Genomic DNA, 21,957 nt, shown 5'->3' on the forward strand with positions numbered 1-21,957 from the left:
TAGCATTTTATAGGTAATGACCAGCACTGTGAATTAGACCTGTAAGGAAACTTGCAGCCAGTGAAGCTTGCAAAGCAAAGTGTTACATGGGCATACTGAAGTATCCCTATTACTGTCTGTACTGCTGCATTCAAGATCAGGTGGAGTTGAAGGCAGCCCCATGTAGAGTACATTGCTGAAGTCAAACCACGAGATGACCAAAGGATGAGTGTCTTATGTCCTGGTTTTGGAATGTAGTCCATTTAACTATACAGGGTTATAGCAAATGATCAAGGCTACATTAGTTAAATATCTATCCTATTGTCATCAGTGGTCAAGTTAGTTATGTCCTTATCCTCATTAATTTCAGTGGGGACATGATACAGCTAATTTTGGATTCATGGTGTTTATATAAAAGATATTCAGTTAATTAAAAGAGGCAACAGCTGTTTATGAATCAGGCAATTAAAATGAAGAGAACATTTTCAGTTTCCATAAACTATACAAGAGTCACAATGATAGCATTAAGTCTTATCTTAACCACAGCCCAAGAGCTAATAATAGAATGAAACAAATTTGTTTCACCACTTGTTCTCTTAAAAAGACAGTAAGCTATTGTTGAGTAGGTCTTCTTCATTTACTAACACATTTGTTCAAGTTAGAAGAGTAAGAAAAGCTTCATCATCACTGATTTATTGTCCCGATTTATTGGCTATGGTAAACTGGTTAGACTTACAAAAGATCTTTAACACTACAGTGTAACTCTTACAAAACAAATTTCTCTTTGGCTAGTTATCCATCATATTGTGGTCTTTAATTGCCTCTAAGAATTACGTTTGCAATCTTCATCAAACTTCAGTTCCTGATAGTTCTCTTTCAGTAGTTTCCCTGAGTATATTATTGATTATATGCTTTCAAGTCTTCTTGAAATGTTGCAGCAAAATGAACCAATATTACAAAGTTCACTGGTTTCTTTCGTACAACAAACTTTCTTAGATCAAAATCTATTTTTCCCATTATGAGGTTGTTCACAAAACTAACCGAGGATAAATTAGTGAATAATGTGGAACAGTTTAATATCAAATTCTAAGGAATAAAGAATGGAAAAAGCCTCTGAATTTAGAAGCAGACAAATATAACAAGTATCTCATTGGGTGATAAAAAAAATCAAATTAAGGAATCTCCCCATCATTACACTATGTTAATTTGATCTGTTTGAATTTACAGAAAAATAATAATAAAGAAGGATTAAAAAGGAAGGTAGAAGAAAATAAAATATTATGTCAACTGAGGAAGCAGCCAGAAGAAATACAGTCATAAGAGCTTTTGCTTTAGGTCAATAAAGTTACTCTTATAGAAATTGGTCCATATATAAAATTCTGGAAGAAGATGTTACTTTTTAAATGCATTTTTATAATGCTTTTTTAAAAAATTGGAATTCCAACTTAAAAAAATTAAATGTATTTTTAAATTGATTGTTACATAGACCTTGTAAGAAAGTAGAACTAGGACAAGAAAGAATAAAATGCTGCTTCTGTCTGCTATGTCAGTGGAGTGGTCCAACTTTATTTCCTCTTTCTATTACAATTGGGTAGAATGAAATCATGAATGAAGGCAAATACAGGTACTCCTCGACTTACGACCACAATTGAGCCCCAGATTTATGTTGCTAAGTGAGACATTTGTTATGTGAGTTTTGCCCAATTTTACGACCTCTCTTGCCACAGTTGTTAAGTGAATTGTTGCTGTTAAGTTAGTTACATGGTTGTTAAATGAATCTGGCTTCCCCCCATTGACTTTACTTGTCAGAAGGTTGCAAATGTTGATCACATGACCCTGGAACAGTGCAATCATCATAAATATGAACCAACTGCCAAGCGTCTGAATTTTGATCACATGAGCACGAGGATACTGCAATGGTTGTAAGTGTGAAAGACGGTCATAAGTCACTTTCTTCAGTGACTTTCAGTCACTAAACGAACTGTTGTAAGTCAAGGACTACCTGTATATGTGTCCCAGGATAATGTTGCAGGATCCAATCTGAGAATGAAAGGAATTAGATAGAATGAAATAGAATGAAACCACCACATGGAAGGAGGAGGCTGATGGAGCTGGTTTCTCAGCTATGCTGATTCAGTGAGAGGCACCTTTGGTTCCCTCTGTCTGATAAAACATTAACATTAGTTGAGCCTCATCACTCTTATTCCTATATAAGCATTCTTTTATTAGCAAACGGTAGAGTATAGGGAGCAATTAAAGTAGTACTATGCAGTGCCAAGTCATAAACATCTCGAAGTAGGAGATATTATAGATTATTTTTCTCTGGAGAAAAGCTGATTTGGGTATTTGTCACAAGGAATCTCCTCAACAATATAAATATGTCCTTCTGCTCAAGATCTGTGAGTTCTGCGGTTCTATTAGATTTCAACACTACACAGTCTTTCTTGTTCCATGTATGTGTATGAATGTTCCCACTGATAGATTTGGACAATAGATTTTGACAGTGCTGTTTTCAGATTTCATTGAGAGAGTTGTAATAAATAAATAGTGCACAAAATTTCCCTTTGAAAGCAGTAAACAAAGTAACTCAGCAAGCTTAGGCCATTTTGCTGGGCTTTAGATAAACTTGGTAGCAATTCTAATTACAAACTTTATTTCATTTACTAAAATAATATGGTGCTAAACAGGGTCTAATCTCACTATTCCCAAGGGCTGTGAATTATTGTAGCATAATTATGGAGAATGCTAAGAGGAGAAAGTTAAAACCCCCTAAAAAGGGGACTTTGAGATGAAGTATGTAAGCCACAGGGACGTGGTGGCTCAGTGGGTTAGGACGCTGAGCTTGTCAATCAGAAGGTCGGCAGTTTGGTGTGTTGAATCCCGAGTGCCGCGTAACAGAGTGAGCGCCTGTTACTTGTCCCAGCTTCTGCCAACCTAGCAGTTTGAAAGCACGTAAAAATGTAAGTAGACAAATAGGGACCACTACGGTGGGAAGGTAACAGCATTCTGTGCACCTTTGGCATCTAGTCATGCCGGCCACATGACCATGGAGACGTCCTCGGACAAGCGCTGGCTCTTTGGCTTTGAAACGGAGATGACCACTGGCCCCTAGAGTTGGAAATGACTAGCACACATGTGTGGGGGAACCTTTACCTTTACCTATGTAAGCCACTGGGAGTCTATTATTAGATATGCTATATATCTCTTCTTTATTTTGTAGTACTTAAAGCAAAATACAAAATGCTCTTGCCTCACAACAGTCCTGTGAGATGGATTGGGTTAAGAGAGAATGACTGGGCCAAATCACCCAGCCTATTCTCCTCCTTAGGAGAATTCAGAGTTTCTAGTACAACACTTTGACTACTATGACAAACTGGCACACAGTTACAATTCAAATTCAAAAAAATAAATTTATATATGCCAGAGATCAACATGCTTATCAATCACAACTAATCTTTGGTCTTAGAGATTATCAGTATACATTAGATATTAATGAAGTTGTCTCCAGGATGGATATACTGTATCAGCATGCAACATAACTGATATTATTTTAGTTTCTTTACCTCCAAAAAGCTACATCGGGGTGTCAAACTCACAACGTCACATGATATGTTGCGACGTATTGTGACTTTTTTTGCCATTGCCGGCAATGGAGTGGGCGCTGTTTCACTATGATGCATCTGGCCTGCAGGCCGGCAGTTTGACACCCCTGAGCTACATAGTAAGAGGGAGAAAAAGACTCAATATGCAAAGCCACATTGCTTCCTAATATGATCCAAGTTCAGGGGACAGTTATGAATTTGCCACTGGCAGCATTCAAACATAATGTAAAGTTTCTAAATCAAATAACCTACTGTCACATGGATTTATTTTTATCTGATTCTTATTTAAAGTGAATTTCTCTTTGAAGTAACTGAAGAATTGCCTTCCACATCCATTAATTATAACAGGCATCTCTTAAAATGCACTTGGTGAATAATGCTGTAAAGCAAAACATTAAGTTTATTTATGGCATATATTACCAATAGATCTACATAACCTGTCACTTAGAAAAACAGAATAAATCTGATTCCTTGACTGTGCTTCCTTTTCCATATCCTTAGGTTAGACTTTTTTTTCATTTTCATGGACAGTTACAATTAGCTTTTCTTCAATTCAAGTAGCTTGGAATGGCTGAAACAGATTTCAAAGAAATAATAATGATAACAATCACAATTCAATTTGTAACAAGAGTTGTCTGTTTTCTGAAGGTTAGGAGGCTGCACTTTGTGTTTTTTGAGGGGCCAAGGATTGCAATGGGTGCTACAAAGACACAAAATGGAAAGAACATAAGTACTTTTGTTTCTACTTGGAAACCGCTTCTGGACTTTGTGCTTGAGGTGAAAAAAAATGATATGATTTTGGGTTTTACTGATTAGACTGATTTGCCGATATAGAAATGGCTAGTGCATACTACTATAGAAATGTAAAAAGCTGATTTGATTTTAATGTCTGATTTTATTGCAACAGAGAGAGTTGGAAGTCAATGTCTTTTGTTTCTTCACCCTCCTTTCTTCATACCTTTTCTGTTTTCCCTTTTTCTACTGTTGTGTCGTACTATTTGCTTTTGTATTTTGTCATTTTATGTTATAAATGTATATATACACACACACAGAGAGAGAGAGAGACAAACACACACACACATCCCCTTCATGGATTACTGCCTTGTCGTGGCGAAGGGGCTTGTGTAATTCAATGAAGCTATGAGCTATGCCGTGCAGGACCACCCAAGACGGACAGGTCATAGCAGAGAGTTCTGACAAAACGTGATCCACTGGAGAAGGAAATGGCAATCCACTCCAGTATCTTGGCCATGAAAACCCTATGGACAGTACCAAAAGGCAAAACGATATGATGCTGGAAGATGAGCCCCTCAGGTTGGAAGCTGTCCAAAATGCTACTGGGGAAGAGCGGAGGGTTAGTACTAGTAGCCCCAGAAAGAATGAAGCAACTAGGCCAAAGCCGAAAGGACGCTCAGCTGTGGATGTATCTGGTGGTGAAAGGAAAGTCCGATGCTGTAAAGATTGTTTCTCCATAGGAACCTGGAATGTAAGATCCATGAATCAAGGCAAGCTGGACGTGGTCAAACAAGAGATGACAAGACTGAACATCGACATCTTAGGAATCAGTGAACTAAAATGGACAGGAATGGGTGAATTTAATTTAGACGACCATCAGGTACATTACTGCGGGCAAGAATCCCTCAGAAGAAATGGAATAGCTTTCATAGTCAATAAAAGAGTAGGAAAAGCAATACTGGGATACAATCCCCAAAATGACAGAATGATCTCAGTTCGAATCCAAGGCAAACCATTCAATATCACAGTAGTCCAAGTCTATACCCCAACCACTGGTGCTGAAGAGGATGAAATTGACCAGTTCTATGAAGCCCTACAGCACCTTATAGAATTAACACCAAAAAATGATGTCCTTATCATCATGGGGGATTGGAATGCTAAAGTAGGAAGCCAAAAGATAACTGGAATAACAGGCAAGTTTGGCCTTGGAGTAAAAAATTCTGGAGCACAGGCTGACAGAATTTTGTCAAGAGAATACGATGGTCATAGCACTCTTTTCCAACAACCCAAGAGACGGCTCTACACATAGACAACACAGAAATCAGATTGACTATGTGCTCTGCAGCCAAAGATGGAGAAGCTCTATACAGTCAGTAAAAACAAGACCAGGAGCTGACTGTGGCTCAGACCACGAGCTTCTTGTTACAAAATTTAGGCTTAAACTGAAGAAAGTAGGGAAAAGCACTAGGCCACTCAGGTATGAACTAAATCATATCCCTGATGAATACACAGTAGAGGTGACAAATAGATTTAAGGAATTAGATCTGATAGACAGAGTGCTTGAAGAATTATGGATGGAGGTTTGCAACATTGTACAAGAGGTAGCAACTAAACCATCCCAAAGAAAAAGAAATGCAAGAAAGCAAAATGGCTGCCTGAGGAAGCTTTGCAAATAGCTGAGGAAAGAAGGGAAGCGAAAGGCAAGGGAGAAAAAGAAAGATACACCCAACTGAATGCAGAATTCCAGAGAATAGCTAGAAGAGATAAGAATGCCTTCTTAAATGAACAGTGCAAAGAAATAGAAAAAAACAATAGACTAGGGAGGACCAGAGATCTTTTCAACAAAATTGGAGATATGAAGGGAACATTTCATGCAAAGATGGGCATGATAAAGTACCAAAATGGCAGGCACCTAACAGAGGCAGAAGAGATTAAGAAGAGGTGGCAAAATTACACAGAAGAACTATACAAGTATGAGCTTAACATCCCAGATAACCATGATGGGGTGGTCACTGACCCCGAGCCAGACATCCTAGAATGTGAAGTGAATTGGGCCTTAGAAAAGCTGAGCAACAACAAAGCTAGTGGAGGTGACAGTATTCCAGCTGAGCTATTCAAAATCTTAAAAGACGATGCAGTAAAAGTGCTACACTCAATTTGCCAGCAAATTTGGAAAACTCAACAGTGGCCACAGGATTGGAAAAGGTCAGTTTACATTCCAATTCCAAAGAAAGGCAATGCCAAAGAATGTTCAAACTATTGCACCATTGCACTCATTTCTCATGCTAGTAAAATTATGCTTAAAATCCTACAGCAGCATGTGGATTGAGAACTATCAGAAGTACAGGCAGGATTTCAAAGAAGCAGAGGAACTAGAGATCAAATTGCCAACATACGCTGGATCATGGAGAAAGCTAAGGAGTTCCAGAAAAACATCTACTTCTGCTTCATTGACTATGCTAAAGCCTTTGATTGTGTGGATCACAACAAATTGTGGCAAGTTCTTAAAGAGATGGGAGTACGAGACCATCTTATTTGTCTCTTGAGAAACTTATATGTGGGCCAAGAAGCAACAGTGAGAACTGGACATGGAACCACTGATTGGTTCAAAATTGGGAAAGGAATCTGGCAAGGCTGTATACTGTCGCCCAGCAAAACTTGGGTTGAAACTCAGCATTAAGAAAACCAAGATCATGGCATCTGGTCCTCTCAATTCCTGGCAAATAAATGTGGAAGAAATGGAGGTAGTGACAGATTTTACTTTCCTGGGCTCCAAGATCACTGCAGTTGGGGACTGCAGCCAAGAAATTAAAACACGCTTACTCCTCGGGAGGAAAGCTATGGCAAATCTAGACAGCATACTAAAAAGCAGAGACATCACCCTGCCAACAAAAGTGCGTATAGTCAAGGCTATGGTCTTCCCAGTTGCAATGTATGGCTGTGAAAGTTGGAAAATAAGAAAAGGCTTCCGGTTTGTCATGCAGCTGCTATGGATGGCTGGGGGACTTGCTGTCTCTCCCCCGTCCAGTTTTGCATTGCTGGGGGGCCCTGAAAAGGGCTGAAAGTCACCCCAAAGAGGCGACCAGCAAGGAGGGGTGCTCACTGGATCACAGGAGAGCCACAACTCTCCCGTTAGACCTGGCAATCCCTCCAAACCGTGGGACAAAAGGACCGGCCTTTATGGCTTGTCCCTAGGCTGTGAACAGCAGAAGTCACATTTTCCACCAGGCAACTCTTAAAGCAGGGCAGAAGAGGGTGGGTGAGAACTACCTCTTTTACACTCTAATTACTTTCTGTACCTCCTTAAGCTGCTAAGTATTTTCCCTCCTGAAGCAGGGAAGGGGGACTTTTGCCCTCCCTCCAAAAAGAACAGCGACTAAATACCCAAGGGCATTTTAAACATTAAAAAACTGAATCCCAATTGGAACTTTGTTTCTCAAAGCAAGTGGATTGAAAGATTTTTTATTTCCTATTTTTCATTGTCTACTTCTGTTGGAAATCTGGATTCTTTCTTATAAAAAAAAAAAGAAAAACTGAAAAGATTAAGACAACTTTGGGACTCAAAGGGAAACTTTAAAAGGGGCCTGGCTGACTGCCCAGGGAAATAGATAAGATACATAACCTTGAGAACTTTGAAACAACAGTTGTGAAAGGCTTTGTGTTCCCTATCTAGAAAAAAAATCTCTTTTGGATTTTCGAAGTGTAAAGCCTTTTGCTTAAAATACTGATGTCAATGCTGCAAACATTGACATGTTTTTGCACTGACAATATAAGAGACAGCCTCTTATTTTAATTACTTCATTTGGGAGGGAGGAATCACCCGGAAGTTGTGATAAGATTGCAAAAAGCCGCTTACAGAATAGGAAGTGAATCCTCATATGTAAAACTAATTGGATAATGTGATTTATGACATGTAGATAAGGGCGCGGATTGTGTGTGTGTTATGATGGGTTTGGGGGGAGGAGATTTCAGATTTTGGCATCCCTCCATGACTGCCAATGTTTTGTTTCATTACTAAGACTTTTTAGATAAATAATATGCCTCCAATCTGTTTGATTGTCAGTGTTTGATTTGTCTCATTCATCGGAACCATGACAACTAATACAGAAGAAGACCAGGAACAAAATTTATTTATGGATGAAGATCAAGAAACTCTCACTATGTTGAAAATACTAATCCAAATTCTTACCACAACCAATGAAATACTAAGAGGCTATGTGAAGGAACAAGAAGACAGCCCAGATGTGAAAGCTCAAACTTTGACCACAACTAAAGAAACACTCAAGTACGATGATAGAAGAATCTACCATTAAACAAATATTGATATTTGAAAATCCAGAAAAGACATTGACAACTTGGAAAAAGGAAAAGGTTTCTTATACAACTCAGAAGAAACTAGAGGATCTAGAACAGTTGGATGAGAATAGAAACAATTCAGAACAACTACGTCGATATGGAAGAATAAAGAGATGAACCACTAGACCTACAAGTCCTCTCACAAAAATGGCGATCGGATGGTTTTGCCAATATCAATTAATATACATGCTATTACAAGGAGATTGGTTCGATGACCCAAAAACAAGGACATGGAAGATGATTTGGCAAAGGAAAAAAGCCAGAATAAGAATGGAGTTTCGACCATCTTATTGAAACCTGAAACAGAATGTACTTAAATAGATAAGATGTGTATGTTGAATACAAGACATTGTTATGAACTGAGATAAAGAAAAATTTCTGGTCATTAAAATTTAGCAGTATAAATATTAATAGCTAATTTGAATATTGATTTGTGCATAAAGGTCATGTAAAGGTGAATAATGTAGACAAGCTAAAAACCTATTGTTGAAAGTAATAAATATGTCTATATGGAATGTTAAAAACAAAAATTATCAGTTTAAGCAAGAGATAGCAGATACAAAGAGGAAGAGAGAAAGTATTAAATATTGAAATAAAAAGAAATTTTGATTACTACTTAAAAACAACAACTGAACATTAGCAAGAAGGAAGGATATCATATTGTATCCTTAATTTGTTGACATAGGGGGTGAGAAGTTAAGTAAACGGGATGTTTATTTTGAATATTAGATTTTATGAGGAATGGTGATAGATGAATTGGGAGTATACTAAAAATCTTGGGAATGATAAATATCAAACGTTAAATCTAAACCTTAGTGGAAATTAAAATTGAAACATTTATTAGGTCATTGATTGTCTATGTTAAAACAATTAGAATATGTGTAAACTAAAAACTATGGATATATGTAAGAAAGTTATTTTTATGTGATTGATAAAATAAAACTTGTCTTTAAATCTACAAATAGACAATATATATGAAGGGAAAAAGAGAGGAAATGTTTATGGTAGCAATTTGAAATCTGTCCTAATGATATCTGTATGTAATTGAATTACTACTACCCAGCCACCACGTTGCTTTTCAAATATGTGAATGTAATATTAGAAAATCAATAAAAGGCTGAGCGCCAAAGAATTGAGGCCTTTGAACTATGGTGCTGGAGAAGACTTCTGCAAGTCCAAGGCGTTCAAACTGGTCAGTCCTAGAGGATATCAACCCTGACTGCTCTTTAGAAGGCCAGATCCTGAAGTTGAAACTCAAATACTTTGGCTACCTAATGAGAAGGAAGGACTCACTGGAGAAGAGCCTAATGCTGGGAAAGATTGAGGGCAAGAGAAGAAGGTGATGACAGAGAATGAGGTGGCTGGATGGAGTCACTGAAGCAGTAGGTGTGAGTTTAAATGGACTCCAGTAGATGGTAGAGGACAGGAAGGCATAGAGGAACATTGTCCATGGGGTCGCGATGGGTCGGACATGGCTTCGCAACTAAAAACTGGATGGGGTGGTATCAAAACCAGGCAGAGTCTGGTTTTCATCAGGCAGGTAGAATTCAGTTTACTGTACTTTTTCTGTGCTTCTTCTGAATTAAACTTACCTTGCACTTTATATTACAATTTGCTTTATGTCTTTACTAAGTCAAAATGGTGGGAAACCTCAGCATTGTTATTTGGAATATTAGCATGGCAATTTTGACCACCTCATTTAAAGTAGAATGTTAACCCAGAACTGAGGGATTAGCAGAGGAACCATTTAGCTACTTACTTAGAGAAATGCATAAATAAGAATAAGAGAAGGCGATAGATTTAGTAGTTTATTGTTGTTAGCATATGGATGTTTATGATTGTTCTTTGTTTTTATACCTTGTACTTAGCTCTGGGAAGTCGGGGGGGGGGAGGGGGCAATGGGGGGAGGGGCAGGGAGGGATAGGTAGGGGTGGGGGAGGGGGATTGTTAAAGATAAAATGTACTCTAAAACTTTTCAATAAAAAAAAGAATAAGAGAAGGCTTATTTTATTTTATTTCTCATAAAATAAGGGACATAGATGTGATCTAATTTGTCACAACAGTGGCTTCTATGAGTGTATATTTACTATATGTGTAATGTGTTGGTACATGTGTGTGTACATGTCAATATATAGCAAATAATGAGTTTAGAAAGCTTATATCTGTTATGTATTATTGGGTGCTTTACAATTTGACTTATTGGTATATCTTAACTCAACAAGAAGTTACACTATTTGTAATACACTATTTGTAAAACTGGATTTTAAGAGAAAGTTCCTAGCAGCAAAAGTAGTTCAATAGTGGAAGCATTTACCTAAAAAGCAGTGGTCTTCCATCCACTGCATGAACAATTGGTGAGATTCATTCAGTGGCTTAAAACAATTCTAGCATTATAATACTAATTCTTTTTCTTTCAGTAATGAAATGAGATTATTTTAAAAATGCAGTTTTATAAAAATAAAAGTAGTCTTTTGCTGTTAGCTATTTTTTATTTGATCATTGTTAATTATTTCAGGTAAAGAATTGGGGTATCTTGAGAAGAATAATATCTACCATTATAATAGAGAGCAGGCATTGTTTGCCTAAGCCTTTGAATATATCAGTTGGGCTTTATTAGACTATATTGTGTTGTAGGAGTGCAGCGTAGCTCTCTGGACTTAAGGAGAAAAAGGTGCTCGAGAAGGCATATAGTGCCAAAGCAGACTCACTTTTGCCTGGGGAAAGATGTATTTGGCTTTGAATATGAAGTGTGCATTTATTTTATTGGACATATTCTGAATAGCCAATTATAATGAAAGCTTGTGCTGGATTTTGAAGAAGCTATTTAAGAAGTAGGGCTGTATAAAACACAGAAACGGAGATGAGCACCGGCCCCTAGAGTCGGAAACGACTAGCACGCATGTGCGGGGGAACCTTTACCTTTACCTTTACCTAATAGTTTGTATGACAGAAAACCAATGAAAATCAATAATTTCTTCCAGGCCAGAGAGAAACAACATCCACTTGCCAACTTAGCTGTCAGGCAATTTAAATTTCTTTTTGGTTCGTAACATACAGGGCATTTATTTATTTATTTTATTAAATTTATATACTGCCCTATTCCCGTAGGACTCAGGGCAGTTTACAGGGAAAATTAAAAGCATAACATACAAAAATTAAAATCAGTTAAAACAATTAATTAATTCAAGTCCCCAAAATTTAAAACTAAAACCCAATTAAAAATTTAAACCCCTCAGTCTGGCCAAACAGCTCGAAGAGCCAAGTTTTCAGGTCCCGGCGAAATGAACGAAGGTCGGGGGCAGTCCTAAGCAGTCACCCACAGAGAACGCTCTTCCCCTGGTAATAACCTGCCGGTGTTCCTTAACCGGCGGTACCCTGAGAAGGCTCTCCCTGTGGGAGTGCACAGGACGATGGGAAGTTGATGCCGGCAGCAGGTGTTCCCTTAGATAATCCGGACTCAAGCCATTTAGGGTTTTATAGGTCATTACCAGCACCTTGAATCTCACCCGGAGGGCAACCGGAAGCCAATGCAGCTCGCGGAGAAGAGGTGTTACACGGGAGTATCGGGAAACTCCCATCACAACTCGCGCGGCTGCATTCTGCACCAGTTGAAGCCTCCGAGTGGTCCTCAAGGGCAGCCCCATGTAGAGAGCGTTGCAGTAGTCTAGCCGGGAGGTCATGAGCGCATGGGTGACTGTGCGTAGGGCATCTCGGTCCAGATTTCATGTGCTTTTCTGCAAATACTGTACTGGTAACTCCAAGCAACAGAACAGTAACAGTGATTATCAGCATATAAACTGCAGCTTGAAAGTCATAGTGTGGGGAGTTCTAAAGCTCTACCATTACTATATAAACAAGATATATAAGCCACTGATGCAATATTACAGAGAGACTGTACATATGAGAATTTCCTACAGTAGAATATGTATGGGAGTAGAGATGGGGATCATGGCTAATCTTATCTAATATAGATAGCTCATTAAATACAGACTAGTTTAGAATCTTCATAGTACAATATTCTGAATAGGCCTTGCCTGCTGCATCATAGGCTTTGCAGAACTACTGTACAAGCATCAGCAAAGTAGCAGTGATGTGTACAAAACACCCAGGAGTCAAATATATATATATATTTCTAATTTATCCCAGAACAATAACATGCAGGCATACAGCATAAAAATCAAATTACAGATTAATAGCATTTTAGTAACATAAAGTAAGATGCTGAAACTAGATAATACTCATGGACAGACTACATAAGGGTTTTCCTGGAACTTTGAGATGTTTACCAAGCTCAGAGATGGCCTGTGCATATTAACATGGATCAGTGAATCAGGTAGGACATCAGGGCTTGGACTGGAAGGCCAATCACAACCGGGCATTCATGCTTTGTCTACATGTTACTAAGGGAGCAAAAGGCTTACTGGGCTTAAAAGGAAATAATTGATTTGGAGAATTCACCTAATTCTGGTGGAAGTTCTTAAGATATCTGTTGAGAAACGTTGGCTTCTGGGGAAAATTATTTTAATGTTTCTAAGGATCCAGACTATGATTTTGTGATCAGTGAGCTTAGGTTGAAGAAAAACAGTAAGTACAGCTAATGGTAATTGCTTATGTTGTTACTTGTTAGTGAGAATGAGTTATAATTAATCTATATACATTTTATTTTACCTCACATCTTCATACAATTGCAATTGAGGCTCATGATCCGAAATTGTTGACAATAAATTTTGCCTCCCTCCCGCAAATTTCTTCTGTACAATAGACTTGTAATAACTATGGCAATATTGTTATTACAAATGCTGGTGTTCTAAGATTTAACTGCTGTCCCATTATTTATTCAATTATATTTATTTTGTACAATACGATAAAATCTTTTAAATGTTTAGCTTTCCAAAAACCATGTTATAATCCTTTGCTTCTAAGTTTTCTTGACAAGATTTTATCCTTTAAGAATAAAACCAAGGAATTCATTTTCAGAATCAACTAACAAATGTATAAAACAATATTCTTTATAAAAGTAAACATCACTCTGCTGCGGCGTCTCAGGGGGTTGGGAGTGGGAGGCACGGTTTTACAGTGGTTCTCCTCCTATCTCCAGGGACGCTCGCAGTCGGTGTTGACAGGAGGGCAGAGGTCGACCGCGAAGTCTCTCGTTTGTGGAGTTCCTCAGGGGTCGGTCCTCTCGCCTCTCCTGTTCAACATCTATATGAAACCGCTGGGTGAGATCATTCGTGGCTTTGGAGTTGGGTATCATGAGTACGCTGATGATACCCAGCTTTTTCTTTCTACCCCAAACCACCCCAGTGATGCCCTCAACGTGATGTCCCATTGCCTGGAGGCGGTTCGGGTCTGGATGGGGAGGAACAGACTTCAACTCAACCCCGACAAGACCGAGTGGCTTTGCATACCTTCATCCCGGGTCTATTCGGATATTCCATCTCTTTCTATGGGGGGTGAATTATTACCCCCCGTAGATAGAGCTCGCAACTTGGGAGTCCTCCTAGATTCGCGGCTCACCTTGGAAGATCACATGATGGCTGTGACTAGGGGGGCTTTCGCCCAGGATCGCCTGGTGCGCCAGTTGCGGCCCTATCTAAGCCGGGATGATTTATGCACGGTCACTCACGCGCTCGTGACCTCTCGTCTAGACTACTGCAACGCTCTCTACATGGGGCTTCCCTTGAGGACCACCCGGAGGCTCCAACTGGTACAGAATGCAGCCACGAGAGTTGTGTTGGGAGTCTCCCGATACTCCCATGTGACACCTCTGCTCCGTGAGCTGCATTGGTTGCCAGTTGTCTTCCGGGTGAGATTCAAGGTGCCTAGTGATGGTGTTCAAAGCCCTCCATGGCATGGGGCCGGAGTACCTCAGGGAACATCTGCTGCCGGCATCAAGCTCCCTGCGCCCTGTGCGTTCCCACAGAGGGGGCCTCCTCAGGGTGCCACCGGTCAGAGAATGCCGACTGGTGGCCCCCAGGGGGAGATCCTTCTCTGTGGGCACCCCGGAGCTATGGAACCAGTTACCGGTTGAGCTCCGGACGGCGCCCGATCTGCGCTCCTTTCGCCGCGATCTGAAAACATACTTGTTCGAGCAAGCCGGCCTGGCCTGAGGGGGGATTGGTGAGGTTTTTTATTATTTTTATTGAGGTTTTTACTATGTATCAATTGTATTTTAATCGGGCATGCATTTAATTATCTTTTAGCTTTTGTAAATTTCTGTGTTTTATTCTTGCCCTGTACACCGCCCTGAGTCCTCCGGGAGAAGGGCGGTATAGAAATATTAATAAATTAAATTAAATTAAATTATATCCTTCTTTCTCACATACTTATATCTCAATAGTTGTTCCTCTTGTGGATTCCTTTGGTGACTCTGAACTATCCCTCCATATACATTTTTACAATCTCTAAAAGCAAAACTGAGTGCTGACCCAAGAATCAATTGTTAACAAGGCTGATTGGCTGCAAAAAAGTATTAATAAAAATTGTGTCCTGCTTTAATTTATAGTTATCACGTTACTACTTTGGTATGTATGTCCCTTCAAGTTATTATTGACTTCTTGGCGATTGCTAAGCAGTTTTCCTAGCAGGATTTTCAGAAGTGGTTTGCCGTTGCTTTCTTCCTAGGGCTGGGAAAAATGGAAAAAATGAAAATTTGATTTTGAGTTTTACCAATTAGATAGGTATGTTGTTATAGAAATGGCTAGTTTATCTTATTATGTAAAAGTAAATTTTAAGGTTGTTTAAGAAAGTTCTTAGTTAAGAAAGCAGACTTGCACTGATGATGTTACCTAGTTTGGGTAATAAAATGGCTGCAAGAAAACAATCAATTCCTTGAGCACCATGAAGCCCACATTTTTAACCCTGAGCTGCAAATATTCTCCTTTATTGGACCTCTAAGAAAGCATTGGTCAAATCCCCTGCTGTTCTGCCTTTCCAATTTTCTGGGTAAGAAAACCAAATGCTAATTCTTTTCATTTTGGTAGGTGGGACTTACTAGATACATATGCATGTTCAAATATGTGTACATGTTGTATCCAAGGTTAAAGTGTTTAAATACAAATATATGAATATAAACAGCAATAAACAGCATGAGCTTAAATGGACTCCAGAATATGGTAGAGGACAGGAAGGCCTGGAGGAACGTTGTCCATCGGGTCGCGATGGGTCGGACACGACTTCGCAGCTAACAACAAAATAATAAAAATGTATCTTTCTTGCATTTTCCCAGCTTTTCCTTAACAAGGTCTGCTACAGTTTAGGTTACAGGTCTTTCTTAGCAGCGATTGCAAGATTTACCTGACATGTAGATCTTCACTGGTTTGAAACTTGGCAGGTTTTTTTAAATGCTATGTTTCTTTCCTTGAGCAGCACACATTATTGCTTTTTTAAAAAGTCCGCTGGTGTATTGTTTCATTGTTTTCTAGTCATTTGAAGTACAAGAGTTTTATCCCAGCTCCCAAATAGCCCAAAGAAATAATTTATCTCTATTCTACCAGAGCAATTTAAGATATGTGGACTTCAACTCCCAGAATTCCCTAGCCAGCATTCCAATTCTGGGAGTTAAAGTCCACACATGTTAAAATTGCTGAGGGTGAGAAACATTTTATTAGAGGATCAGAAGAAAAGTAAAGATACTTTGGCTGCTTTTCAAGCTAATTAGGCATTATAAAACAAAAATAAAAAACCCATTTGTCTAATTTATTTTTTTAAACAAAACAAAATAAAATGGTGCTTGTACTTTTCAGTATAAGGTATGAAAATGTTTTGCTTGTTATTGTGTGGAAGAGAGGGTTTATGGTTGCAATGGACTCTTTTGTCGTGTGCTGTTCTGCAATTGGTAAATGCCATAATTGGAGGATGCAGCCTGTTGGTGGGAAAACTTATCTGATCCTTTTAAAAATTACTTCTGTATATATTTTGTATATATGCTGTGCATACAGAGAGTATTCTGTATCCTTGTCATGTATGCAATATGAAGCAATTTCTTTTGGAGCAAATATTTCGTTTGCATTGCTTTACAAAAGAAAGAGGCTCTGGCGCAGAATTGGTATCCTGAGACAAACGGAGCAAGTTGTAAAAATGTGGCAGCTTTATATTTGATGAATTTTAAAGTATATTAGCAGAGAACTAGAAGGCAAAGATAGCAATTTTACAAGTGAATTTATAGATGTTTTCAGTGAGGTTATAAATTTGCGATGAAAAAGTAATATGAAGTAGAATTATTTTATCTGTGCCTTGCTAAATTCGCAATGAAGTTAAAACAGGCCCTGGGATGATTTCTTGTTGGCTTCAAGATGGACGTGGAACATAGCAATAGAATGGGTATATGTGGTCTAAAATGATTGAACAAATTTGATGTACTCTCAAATCGTCAGCGTATTTACGATAGTAAAAATAAATTATATTTCAGCTTACATACTGTGCATAACTATAACTATACTTACATCATGTCCATTATAACTATACTATCAGTGATAGTAAAATCTGTTCAAATGCAAAACAGATGCAGCCAGGAATTGTTTTTCTCCTTCAGTTTCCTATGGAAGTTCTGAAAGGGTTTCTTTTTTTATTAAACAATTTAAAACCTACATTGCAGTATATAGTATATGGGTTTTTGTGCCTCAAAATGTTAGGAAAGCACACTGCTGATTTTCAAGGACTGTGGTCATAAAGGACTCTGGGACGTCTAAGAAGACATATGGGAGATGCGTATAGTCCTGTGGTTGCCCTCCCTGCTATATGTGAATCATCTATTAAATTTACATAGTTTCAGCAACCAAGTGTTAGTGAATATCTTGTCAAAAATATACAGTATATGTTTGGACCTTATACATGATCACACAATAATGAGTAGTTGAAAGGCACAATGCTATGCTGAGAGAAGGGAGGAAAAAGGAAATTGTGCTTGGTAGGCAGCACAATTAAAATAGTCCGCTATAATTTCTACACTGCTGCTACCTTATAAATGTCAAGGACAGCCAATAGGTAATCTATTCATTGTCAATGGTGGCTTGTTCCATCACATCTGTCCCTGAATGAAATATATTCTATAGATGAGCGGCCCAGCTACTGTCATTCCCACTCCAGTAGCATCCCAGTTGGCTATTTGCATGTAGCTTAAGCCAGATCAAGATGCATTTCAGAAAGTTGAATCCACATTGTCAAATATTCCCTGCACCCACAAGTAAAAAATAAAATCTAATTTGGCACTCATTCTTGAAGCAAGCATGTGTGTAGGAGCAGATGAATCTGTCTACTCTGGCAGATTGGACAACATGCTCACTAATGAAAAAGATAAATTAACAATAGAGGGAAAATCGTTTCAGATGCTAAAAGCTAGATTAAAAGGGAATCTAAATATTCAAAAATTCTCGTTACCCAAAGATTCAACAACCTTTCTGGCAGAAGAGACAAAAACTGTCACATTTGCACACACATCATGCTAACAGAACATCTCACCCTTCATGAAACTTTCTTGTTTTATTATGTGCACACCCCTGTCAACACTTTCCGCATTGGTAGAGCAACAGTGTGTCAGACTAGTTTTTGCTCATGATGGAAATGCAAGAAAACAAATGAAAGAAACAAAGAGATTAAGACTCTCACCAAATCTAAATAAGGCAATTTCTCACAAATCAGGTTTCATGTCCCTGCAGCCTAGTTTATACAATCAGGAGACTCAAGAAGCAAAGCATTGATTGGATTTGACCATTTCAGGATGACAGGATAAGGGAAGAAATATGTTTGAACAGACAGGCACACACATACAAAATGCATTTTCCAATGGAAAAACACTCCATGAAGATACACCAGAATGATAACATCTTAAAAAAGCATTGCTATATAATCCTACAATTCTGGCTGCTACAGAATTTTTATGCAGTTACTCCTACTCATACATTTCTTATGATCATTAGCCAGATATCCAAGTTTCAAGAAGCAAGTATGAGTGCTATATATTTCGCTGTCCCTAGGGACTTCTGGGAATACTCATAGACACAGGGAGACACAGTGTAAAATACCTTTTATTAAGGCTATTTTACCATGGCATGTAAATCTAGATTTACATCCCCCAGTGACAGTCACTAGAAACAGTGAACCTGGATTTCTAAGGCTGAGCACAAAGTTATTTGTGTGACCAGAACCTAATCCTCAGTGGACAGAAAACAGGGCCCTCTGCAGCCATATTTCAAGGGAGGCCTTTTACCTCCTCTCACACACATCTTCCTGCTGACACCTCTGATTATGAGTTTATTATTCTGCTTAGTTCAGCAAAAAAAAAAAATAACCGGTGAGAGAAACAGAAAAAGTACATGGAGTATACACACAAGTTCTGCTTTTTCCAGACCTGAGCTAAGGTATGGGTAAAGAAAAGCTGCAGTTTGTCTGGCTGTGGCAAAAAAACAAAACAAACCCCCCCCCAACATTCAATTAAAAATCATAGTCTGGCAATACCGTAATTCCCTGGCCCAAGTCACCTATTACAGCTGATGGGGGATAGAGGGATAGAGACTCCTCAGGAAAAAGGTTATATTAAAGTGCTAAAACTGCTTTGGTTAAATCAGCATTTCTTAACCTTGGCAACTTTAAGATGTATGGATTTCAACTTCCAAAATTTCCCACTGTGCTCTGCTATTCCTCTAGGTTTGGGTCCACTCTAAATCACTTGGGTTCTTCCTGACCCAAGTGTTCACATACATGCAGATATGTGGAAGAACGCTGCCTACAGATGGAGAGAAAGTCAGAGTAGTCACCCTTGCACTGGAAGATGCAGCGGCCGACTGGATAGTGACCCTCTACGACTGCAATGCTCCAGAGCTGAGAAATCTCAACTGCTTCATGGCAGCTCTCTGACGTCATTTTGAAGACTTCTTGGCAGACAAGAAAGCTTTTGAGTGCATGAAGACGGTCAAGCAACGGTATCGATCAGTAGCCAAATATACCGAGGAATTTTGGGAGTTGGCCAGCCGTCTAAACCGGTCAGAGGACATCCTGGTAAGTTGCTTCCAGGATGGCCTAAATGAAGACCTGTACAATGTCTATGTGGCCCATGGGGCCTCAGGGCAATTGTACAATTGGTTCCTCTTAGCAGAAGAGGTGGACATAGATCTATGCAAGCACCAACAATGCCCAGTGAAACCCACTTTCAAACCAACACTGGAGAAGACAGCTGAGACCGCCCAGTCATCACCGACCACACCCTGGTCCACTGCATGGTTCAAGTGTGGGAAAGAGGGGCACCGAGCAATCGATTGCTGTAGCAAGGTACCAGCAAAAAGAAGGGACCGGCAATCCACCAGCAGACCTACGAAAGCTATATCAAACTCAAGAGAGCCAGTGATGGTGTTTGAGGAGATCGTGGAACTCCCCCGAGCCTGGAGGTCTGAGGGCCACATTCTGGTAAACAATGATTTCAAGGCAGCCGAGAGTGACTATGAGAACAACCACTTCGTAAGTGGCCAAATTGACCCCACTACTGTGCTCCTAGAACTGTCCACACTGGATACCAGGAAGAGAGTAAAACTAGCAGCTTTACTGGACTCAGGCTGCACCTGCTGCATGGTCAGCCCAGAATTAATGGGGAAGATGGGAATACCCCTCAGGAGATTAAAGACCCCAATCACTTTCTGCCAGCTTGATGGGTCCATCGCAGGGGGAGTCCCTGCCAGTTTTGCTACCAGACCCCTGCACATCACCATGGGAGACCACTCAGAAACTTTAGCATTTGTTGTGGCTCCTAGCATGGAGTGGCCACTAGTATTAGGCTTGGTATGGCTAAAGAAATGGAACCCCATGGTGGATTGGAGAGAGGGACATTTGAAATTCCTGAAGAAAGGAGCCCCTCCCCTATCCAAAAGAAAAGGCAGGAAGCATGGACTATGTCGTGAATTATGCTCTACCCTCAGCAAACAATTAATTGCAGAGCCTCCCACCAGAATACTGAGACCTGGCTGAAGTGTTCATTGAACAGAAGTCAGATGAGCTTCCACCCCATTGACCCATAGACTGTGCCATTGAAATTATCCCAGGGGCGAAGCTTCCCAAACCAAAGATGTACTCCGTGTCCCCAAGAGAACTTAATGAACTTCATAAGTTTATTGAAAAAAATTTAGGGGTTACATCCAGCCTGCAAAGCCCCGGGTGGCAGCCCCTGTGCTATTCAGAGAAAAGAAGAATGGGTCGCTTCATCTCTGCATATATTATAGAGGCCTGAATGCTTATGCGTGGAGAACCTGTACCCCTTCCCCTCATGAAGGACATGTTAGCACACCTGTCAAAAGGAAAAAGTTTCTCCAAACTGGATTTGCAGGAGGTGTATTACCGCATAAGAATAAGGGAGGGGGATGAATGGAAGACTATGTTTAATTGCCCCATGGGTTGTTTCCAATTTAAGGTGCTAACCTTTGGACTGCAAGGGGCCCCTGCTGTGTTTATGCAATTAATTAATGAAGTTCTGTGAGCACCTCTACAAAGGGGTTTTAGTTTATCTTGATGACATCTTGATCTACATGGAAACCAAGGCAGAACACGTTAAATTAGTTACAGCTGTACTAAATAAACTGTGCTCTGCTAAGGTATATGCCAAACTCTCTAAATGTGAATTCCACAAGGATTGTATTGACTATTTGGGTTATGGCATTTCCAGTAAGGGGCTTGAAATGGACCTGGAGAAAGTACAAGCTGTGCTAGAGTGGGCTCCTCCTTGTACTAGAAAGCAGCTGCAAAGTTTTTTAGGTTTTGCAAATTTTTACTGGCAGTTCATTCCCTCATTTTCACAAATTGCACTACCCATCACAAGGACTAAGAGAGCAGACAAACTGAAACCCACCCAGCCGCTGAAGTGGATGGGGGAGTGTCAAGCCGCATTCAAGAAGTTAAAGAGATTTTTCTCTATGGAGCTGGTTTTAAAGCATCCAGACCTGGAGAAAGCTTTTGTCATTCAGGCCAACACTATCGATGTGGCCATAGGAGCAGTCTTACTCCAAAGGAACAAGGAAGACCAGCTGAAAACCTGTGCTCATACTTCTAAAAAACTCTCTGAAACTGAGCAGCAGTGGGCAGCCTGGGAGAAGGAAGCCTATGCTGTACGATGGGCCCTTCTAACCTGGAGATATTTCATAGAAGGGAGCAAAATACCATTCCAAGTGTGGATTGGTCATAAGGACCTGGAAGCAATGAAAACTCCTAGGAAATTTTCCTCTAAATAAGCATGGTGGTCCCAACATTTCCACCAATTCAACTTTACAATCCATTACCTCCCTGGGGGGAGGAACTTCTTAGCAGA

The sequence above is a fragment of the Vipera ursinii genome, assembly GCF_947247035.1.
Source record: "Vipera ursinii genome assembly, chromosome: 1".
In the NCBI taxonomy this organism is placed as follows: domain Eukaryota; kingdom Metazoa; phylum Chordata; class Lepidosauria; order Squamata; family Viperidae; genus Vipera; species Vipera ursinii.